At 37.4% G+C, this 9,847-nt stretch overlaps 1 pseudogene; it reads right to left on the bottom strand.

The window, feature by feature from the left end:
- Window positions 1–242: 242 nt before the first annotated feature.
- LOC102759096 lies at window positions 243–956 on the bottom strand (annotated as a pseudogene).
- Window positions 957–9,847: the final 8,891 nt, after the last annotated feature.

The following is a 9,847-nucleotide window of genomic DNA, read 5'->3' as shown; positions in this document are numbered from 1 at the left end:
TTTATCCTGATTCTAAATGAAAAGGAGTGGGAACCACTGTAACAATCAAGGTCTCGCCACTGAATGTCATGATGTGACTGCAGCAGTCTTATTGTTGAAACGCAATAAGGAAACAACTGTGTTCCAACACAGCTAAATACGTAGGTCAAAAAAATGAAGGTATTAACTCCCACGCTCACCGGGAAGCCTTCATCTCCTTCAGCATCCCAAAGATCGAGACCAGGCTCCTCGCAGCCACATGATTAAGTGGCAAACACACTGCACCTGTGACTCTGACAGCACAAGACGGTTGCCTCTGAACTAGACTTCTGACACCGGGCTGCAGCTTCCCTTCCTCCCAGGCCGCGACCCTCACCCAGGAGAGCTGTGGTCTGAGCAACCTCTGGGTCGCGCTCATACTGTGCTGCCAGAGCTGGGTCCAGGACAACCTCTGGCAGGGCAAGAGCAGGCATGGCGACAAACTCCCAGGTAGGGTTTCCAATTAGCGTTCTAGCAAGCCGGAGAAGGGCTTTCAAAGCGGTAGTTGCTCTTGGCAGAAATGCCATAGTACCAAAGATCCTTCTTTCGGTGGAAGACCATTGGTTTTGTCTTAACTTTCCTGTCCTTAATATCCACTCTGTGGCCACACAAAATGATGGGGATGTTTTCCCACACTCATGCCAGATCTCTGTGCCAGGTAGCTCATTCTTGTAAGTAACTCTGGAAGTGGCATTAAACATCGTAATGGCACACTGGGCTTGGATGTGATAGCCAGCTCTCAGTCTCCTGGCCCGCTATATCCCACACTGTCTCTCTGTTGGTGTGGAACACAAAGGGAGGGACCTCAACACCCAGGGCGGCTACATACTTCTCAAATTCACCAGTCAGCTCATGTTTCACAAATGTACCTTCCCAGTCCTGTCATCACCATGCAATACAAGTTTGAACTGAACTTGGGGCCCCCCTTGGCCAGCCATGGTGAGGTTACTTCCAGAAGCATCTCCAGGCCCATCGGGCTGAGAGCTCTTAACTTTCTTTTAGATTAGGAAGTCTAGAGATTTACATAAAAGATAGCACAGAGCTTTTGTCGCATATTTCTTTAATTTCAAAAGTATAGTAACAATAACACATTTGTTAGCATATTAAAGATACTAGACAATGTAACAATAAAAATCAATAATCTGTAACCCCGCCTCTCTCCTGTGACCACTGTTAGCAGGTTAGTGTGCCTCTGTCTTTTTCCTCTGACGTATTTTTTATCTGATTATAGTAACACTAGATATTTAATTTTGTATTTTGCTTTTACATGTTAATATTATACTCTAAGTAATTTTTCACATTATTATATAACCTTCAAAGCATTAGTTAAGGGCTATAAAATACCATGTCAAGTAAATGTGTCATGATTACAGAATCTCCCACTTGATGCCAATTCAGTCATTTCTATTTATATTATAAATAGTTATGAATATATTCATCTATATAGATTATTTTTCCATATTTTGGTTTTATTTCTATGCCTCTTGATATTACTGGAAGATATTGGCTGCTACAAAAACTTGGGGTGGGTAAAAACTCATGGGGACTAGGATAAATGTCTGAAAGTATGACATAATAGAGAGAAGAAATGCACTTGATAATAGGAGTACAGGAAGTCCGCTGCTGTGTTGCACATAAAGGCTGAATTATACTGAAATGAACTGTCTTCTGCAATATGTTAAAGTTATAAATACTGCAAAAGGATTAAAGTCTTACATAAGAATTCTAGCAGATACATAATTCTAAATTGCTTTCTGAAAAGTGTTCTATCAATTTATAATACCCCCAGAAATGAATAATGATGACATTATTTCAGCACCTTCAGCAGAATTATATAGTATCAGTTTTTAAACCTTTGATAATTTAATGAGAAATACTTGGTTCTCATTTACATTGATTTATAGGCCAGTTGAACTTGTAGCTATACATTGTGTCTGGAATACATGTTTATTGCTTTCTGCCAATGAGTTCCCCTGGGCACATTCCCCTTGCAATCTACTTCTGCCCAGATTCCCCCAAATCGAAGGAGCCATATTTCTACCTCTCAAGAGTTTTACTATTATCCATGGTATTGTTTACACTTCATTTACATCGTCACCTCCTCACAGTGTGGATTTCTCTCTGGTGTTTCATGTTTTGCAAACTGCTGTGTAACACTGTGATGCTCTATGAATAATAAATCAGAGAAGTCCTGTAGTCCTCTGCCAGCAGGCGCCTGATCAAGGGCAGCTTTCAACTGACTTCAAGTGAGTAGACATAAAGACGAAAAAGAAGGAACCCTCTCCATGGTTTGGTTGTTTATCTGCAGTGATCAAACAGGTGGCTGACAGGGAGGCATCAGAAACACAACCCACACCAGTTCACAGAGACTGTCTCCTGGTGGATGGTCAGGGCAGAGCTCTGCACAACCGAGACAGCTGCTGTGAGATCTCACTCAGGTGCCTCACAAGGTGGGAAGATTCAGTACCCCTTAGCCTTTCCTGTTTATCAAGAGACCCTGTAAGTGAAGATGCCCGTCATCTCAGTGACTTTAGGCAGAGGGATCTGGAATACGTCTAGGTTTCAATGGCAACATTTCCACTAGAGGGTTTGAGCCAAGAGGCCACAACTTTCTCAGGAGGAATCATTCAGTTCACCTACTTTGCAAACAAGGTCAAAAATATAAAACTTCAATCCATTGTTTTCATCATTTTAAAAAGAAAAAACATTTTTCAATTCAATATCATGGCCAGTTGTTAGAGAGATCAGGAAAAAAAGTGGGTATGGTAGAGAAAGAAAGAAGAAAACTATGTCGATGAAAGAGAAAGGAAGAGAGAGAAGTAGGGGTAAAGCTAGGTAGACATTATGGGGGGAGGGTAATATCGTTGACAAGGGAAGAAGGAAAAGGGAGCCCTTGGAAAGAAATGGATACAGAATAGCATCCAGGTAAGGGGAGTGAAGCACAGAAACTTTCGTTGCTTTGCCTATCTAGCTAGGCAATTTCACCTACCTTTCTAAATAATTGTGTTTTCCAAAAAATATATTTGGAAATTTTTTTTTTATGTTATGGTGCTGTAGAACACTTTAAATGTACACTAAAGTAGAAGGAACAATTACCAATATAAAGCCTAATCTGGGTTTATCTCTATATTATCATTCCTGCATCATTTTCATGCAGACTCTAGATATCATACCATTTCAATTTATCAGTATAAATTTCTAAAGCATGATGTATTTTAAAATATATTACCACAATACCATTATCACATCTATAATAATAAAAGCATAATATACTAATTAGACCGGATGTCATTCCAAATGACCTTCCAGAAGAAGCCAGGCCTGCAAGGGGAGCCCGGGTCCCTGGTGCCAGAGGGAAGCCAGTGCCAGCAGCCAGGGGAAGGAAGGCCTACTCTTTCACAAATTCATGCACTGGGGCTCTAGTTTAATATATAACACTACTTTCTAATAGTGCTGAAGCATTGGTGCTCAAATTTCTAATCATCTTATAAATGTCAATGCTAATGTTTTTGCTTATTTTTATTGGGGTTGTTGTTTCTTGAATGTATAGCTAAATAAGATCCATAGAGATTGCTGATTTGTCTTTTAAGTTTCTTTTTACCTATGGATTCTCCTTCTAGCTCTGTTTTTCCTTGTAATTTATTGTAAAGAAATCACTTATTTTGTCCTATAGAATTTCCTACATTTTAGATTTGCTGATTGCATTCCCATCATGTTGTTAAACATGCTTCTCTCTCCTTTTTATTTCTTAAATTGTTGATTGGATGTAGAGAGGTGACCAAATACAGATCAGCTTTTTTGGGGAGCCTATTTCATAGGTTATGTTTTGTTCTCACACTGGGGAACAAATAATGTTTGATAGTCTCTATTTTGAGGTTTTTAGTAACCATGAATGATTGATGGCTAGATCCATTAATTCAATGGAGGTTGCAAATGGTACTATTATAATTTTGTACTCTCTTATTTTTTATGAGCTGAAAACTTTCATAAAGGTAAATCATTTCATCAACTTTTCATTTATGTGGTGAATTAGTTCTCATGGAAATGATAGGATACATTTTTTAGAGTTTTTTGTTGTTGTTTGTTTTGTTTTGTAGTTTCTTTGCCAGGTTTCAAAATGATTTTATAAATTAATATCTCCTAATAGTGATCAATAGGAATTAAAAAAAAATATCTTTATGAACATGTAGATTTAACCATAATTTATGTTTTAATAATTTGTAGTTTCTTCTTTACTGATGTTCAAATCATCCTATCTTTAGCCAGTAGGAGCCTATTTAAGTTTCCTCCTCAATCCTTTTAACATTACTTTATAGTCTTTGATAGTGTCATTGCTTCTGATAATGACAAGAAGTTCCAAGCTTATCTTTTACTTTCCCTCCCCAAATGTGGAATCAGTCAGTTCTCCAAGAAACCTTGGTTTCTTTTAGTGCAAAATGGAATTTTAATACAAAAATCTGAAAGTTAGTCATTGTTTCTAGACTTTTTAGTAAACAGAGCTATAAAACAAAAATACATATATATGCAAATAACAATAAATCATGAGTTCATCCTCATACTTCTGACTAAATTGAGGATCACTGAGATTTTACTTATTTCTTATACCTTACAGTTGTATCTCCTTCTTCTACACAAATAATTCCAATTATTAAGACCGCACGTACAAGAAAAGTAGAATGGTATGCAAGTACTCATTTGCTTTATTCTACAATACACAAATACCAATCTCAGAATAATAATACCAACACTGCTATCAAAAATACCATTGCTGTAAACATTTTGGTTATTTTTTTATCTGTAATTTTTGTCCTTCGAGTTATATCCCACTAGAAAATACATGCAAATAATTGTGCTTCAAGATCACTTAGAATAGTTCTCTGTATTACTTAAAGATTTTAGAGATTGATTTTTTAAAAATTACTGTTGTTTCATGATTATGCATAACATACTATTGGTTCCAAAGTCAAATGTATAATACAAAATATTAAAATAAGTCTAGCTTTGACCCTTGTCCCTTCTACTCTTTTCTTTTCCTCTATAAGTAATCTTTTTATAATTTATCCCCCTTTTTAATAAAACACATTTATAGTCCCTCTTCCACCAGATTAAGCATTCATTGCAAGTATTTCCTCTCTTTTTTCCCCATACATCCATATGTTCTGGAAAATGTTTCACAGTAATAAATGGGTTTTTCTTATGCTTTTCCAGCTGCATAAAACTCCTTAAGGTGGATTGCCATGGTCTATTTGTCTAGTCCTCCCTTATAGACATTTCTGCCTTTTTAGTCTTTTGCCATTATAGTTCATTCCACAATGACTCTCCTTGGTCATACATTTTTTCGTATTCAGCCAGTATATCTTCAGAATAAAATTTCAAAAGTTTGGTTGCTCAGATAAGGGAAAAGTGTATTCATTATTTTGCTTGGTATTGACAAATTCCCCTTCAAAGGATTTGCATAAGAATCTTTCCAACTATAATATGAGTGTCTATTTTGTCACATCCATGCCAAAGAATTATGTTTTCTAACTTTTAAATGCTAGCTAATCTAATAGGTGATAAATGTTACCTTATGATGGGTGAGGTTGATTATCTTTCAACTCGTTAAAAGACATTTGTATATATTTCTTTGAACTTTGTTCATTTCTCTAGTCTATTTTTTCTATAGAGTTCCAAACCTCTTTTCTCTGTTTTTTAGAAACTCTTTTTATAATATTAAAATGTTTTCCTCTATATTTAGAACTCATTTTTGTATTAAAGAGTTTAATCCTTTATGTATGTTATATGATTACAACTATTTTCACCAAATTGTTATTTGTCTGTTTCCTTTGTTTATAGTGATTTTTGTTTTTTGTTCATTTGTGTGTTGTTATTTTTTGCCATTCTGAATTTTTAATGTAATTAAATTTATCTCTTTTTTCTTTTATTACTACTGGATTTTGACTTAAATTTCAGGTCCTTATGAAATTTTTTCTTTTTAATGTTATAAGTCTGAAGAGATGGATCCAAATTTATCTTTTCCATATATTACATATATCCAATTACTTCAACACTTTCATTCGATGCTCTATTTTTTTCTCTTTTTCTTAAGTATGTCTTTGTTATTTAGAAGAATTTGTTCCAATGTTGTTGGGTTTTCTTTTTTAGTAGAACAGGTTTTATTAATTTTGAGGCATATTAGAAATTTGAAAACAAGTATATTTTCCTTGAAAGTGGTTAGATGTGCAAACTAATACTGCCAACAATAAATCCTATATAATAAAAGCCTAATATGCTAAGTGTCCAACTATTCATTCAATCATTCAATCAGTCGCTATGATGTGCACTGACCACAAACCCAGACGCTCTGACCGGGTTTCCTTGCTCCTGGGCTTCGGCTGATTGGGACTGGGCAAGCTGGGCCAGGCATGCCATGGAGCCAACCCCCTTTGCAGTCCCTCCCTGGCCTCTAAAATATTTATTTTAATTAATTTCCTTTCAATATGCACAAATCTGTGCACTAGGACTCTAGTAAAATAATAATAATAATGATAATAATAATAATAATAATAAATCCACAGTGGAGCTAAATCAATGGTTACTTTTATTCTAACATTTTTACTCATGACCTTAACGGTTTTTTTTGTTGTTGTTGTTATTTTCTAGTGATTCACCATTATAAATAAATTGAAACTGAGTTGCAACCTTTCTTTCCTTTCCCCTCATTTTTTTCCCAAAATCTGATTTGAAAAAATATCTTTTTACTTTTAATTAACTATAAAGCAATCAGCAACCTTATTCTGCCTCTCACATACTCTTCTCGTTCCCCTTCCTGCTTTCTTTTTTCCCCCATTTTATTTTTTATAGTGTTCTTTACCTTCATTGTCTTGTTCACCTGCTCAATCTACTTTTGTGGGTGAATTTAGAGAAATTAAAAAATGAGCCCTAGCCAGTTTGGCTCAGTGGATAGAGCATCAGTCTGCGGGCTGAAAGGTCCCTGGTTCAATTCTGGTCAAGGGCACATGCCTGAGTTGTGGGCTCGATTCCCAGTGGAGGGCATGCAGGAGGCAACCAATCAATGATTTTCTCTCATCATTGATGTTTATATCCATCTCTCCCTCTCCCTTCCTCTCTGAAATCAATAAAAACATATTTATTTTTAAAAAATGATGCTGCTCCTAGTGCCATTTTCCCCAGGATTCTCCACTGTTTCTTACAAAAAATTTTTTTTAATTTAATTTAATTTTTTTGTTTTCTCTAAACAGTAGTTCCCAAAGGGGTTAGTTTTGGAAATTTGTGGAGTTATTTTGATTATCACAGTTATTAAGGAATCCTAAAGGCATTCAGTGACTTTAGGCCAGGGGTACTAGACATCTGCAGGGCCTAAAACAGTCCCATTCAAAAAGAAATTACCCCATTTTCCACTTTTGTCCTATTTCCATGACTTTTAAATGTCTTATTAGATATTCATATAAGTTAAGAAATGTTGATAATTTTCTATGCTTATAATTTAACTCTACAGTATGTAAAAATTCAAAGCATTTTTTTGCACAGTTTCATTTCAATATTTGCTGAATTCCCACGAGTGCAATTATCATGTAACTAAGATAACTATACTTTGTTTAGTTTGAAACTATACCAAAAGTTTTTCAGGATTTGAGAAAATTGTCACTGATGACAATGACACTCACAGTATTTGAGTAACCAATGCAAGAAACTTGTATCAAAGTACATTTGCAGCTGTTGCATTTACAGCAACTCTTGCAAATGCATCTGACTACCTCATAGTGTAGTTATCCCCTCACATTTGCATATTAAATATGTTGTTTCATAATAAATCCATCTAATTATATTTACTTTCAGTTGACATTTTAGTTCTCTTTTAACTAGGGCATATTATTGATTTTTTAAAAAATATATCAGTGAAATACCATTTCAGGATGATAAGTACTACAAAATATGTGTTTTGACCTGTGTCAGGCAACAAGGCTGACAGCTTTTTGAACTAGGGATCTGGTTGGCCCTGAAAGCCAAGTACAAGCAAGGAGCTTCTACCTTTGGACCACAGTAGCAACATCTACAGAGGTAATGATGACCAGAGGGGAAAGCTGCCCAAAACCCTGGTCGTGGCAGAAGCAAAGACCTTTAAAGAGTCATGCTCAAGCCCTGGATAATATGGCTCAGTTGGCTGAGCATTGCCCCATGCACCAGAGTTGCTGGTTCAATTCCCAAGCAGGGCACATACCTAGATTGTGGTTTTATGTTTCTCTCTCACAACCATGTTTCTCTCTCTCCCTCTTTCTTTCTTTCTTTCTCTACCTCTCCCTTCTTCTCTCTCTCTCTCTCTCTCTCTCTCTCTCTCTCTCTCTCTCATATTTTAAAAACACATATAAAAAGAGAATGGTGCTCATAAAGAAGCTTGCTCACACTACCCTCTGAGGAGGTGTGAGGAAAAATAAAATAATTACATACAAAATGTTAAGATTCTATTGTAAACCAAATAAATATAGATTACTCACCAACTGGATAATCAGATTATATATTGGTCAATTTATGTGATATGTCATATCTTTATTTATGGAGTACCATAAGCCAGACTTCATTCACCCAATAAAGCTGATGGACTTTTATCAAGCATTCTAGTTGTACATGGCACTGTATTACATATTATATAAGAAAAATTAAATGACCAAAATTAGCTTTCACCAGCTCTTAGGCAGCCACATATCTGCATGTGAGTGTTTTTAGCTAATATTCTGACTGCTTCTTGCTCTGTAATTCTAGATTGGGTGAGAGCAAGTTTTAGCAGCACCAAGCTAACCTGATTTGAACTCTTCTTGTTGGCTTCCAGGCTGATGTTCTCTGTGTCAGTCATTCCCCCTGGATCACAGACAAAAATATATTCTGCCAAACTAGTGAGATAGTGGGAGCATTTGATTGATAATGAGAAATGCTATGAGAATCTAGTCACAAGTGGCCATGTAAGTAGAGTATAACGTTGAAGACACCAATGATGAATTATCAGTTTGCATTTACCGTGTGATTCCAGTTGGTAGGTCCCAAAGGACAGCCCATTTGCAATTGGATTTTGCCCTTAGAAGCAGCACAATTCATTCACTTTATGATTTCCTTGTGGTTTTCTGACAGCTAAAATCTATATAGCTCAAACTTGAAATACTTGTCTAACTCTCAGGAAAATGTTTCCAATGCTTTTGTGGTTTGCAGTGGAACAGTCCTCTATTCTTGGGAATGATGTGTTTTCAGTTATAATATGTGGGATATTATATATTCAATACTAGAGGCCCGGTGCACAAAAATTTGTGCACTCGGGGACGGGGGTGTCCCTCAGCCTGGCCTGTGCCCTCTCACAGTCTGGGACCCCTCGGGGGATGACCATCTGCTGGCTGAGGCCTGCTCCCCAGGGGATTGGGCCTAAGAGGGCAATCAGACATCCCTCTGGCAGCCCAGCCGCCCTTGGGGGATGTCCACTTGCCAGCGGGGAGCAGACCTAAACTGCAGTCAGACATCCTTAGCGCTGCTGAGGAGGCAGGAGAGGCTCCCACCACCAACGCTGTACTGGCAGCCATCAGCCTGGCTTGAGGCTTAGCAGAGCTCCTCCATGTGGGAGCGCACTGACCGCCAGAGGGCAGCTCCTGCATTGAGTGTCTGCCCCCAGGTGGTCAGTGTGTGTCATAGTGACCAGCATTCCTGGTGCACGGGAGGGAGCCGGGTGGTTTGCCCTGAATGGTGTCCCAGATCAGGGTGGGGGTCCCGCTTGGGTGCCTGTCCAGCCTGGGTGAGAAGCTGATGGCTGTTTTCAGGCTGCCCACACCCCCTTTAGGTTGGGGGTCTT

This window comes from Myotis davidii, unplaced genomic scaffold (assembly GCF_000327345.1).
Source record: "Myotis davidii unplaced genomic scaffold, ASM32734v1 scaffold137, whole genome shotgun sequence".
NCBI classification, from domain to species: Eukaryota; Metazoa; Chordata; class Mammalia; order Chiroptera; family Vespertilionidae; genus Myotis; species Myotis davidii.
This window is presented reverse-complemented; position numbering and strand designations above follow the sequence as displayed.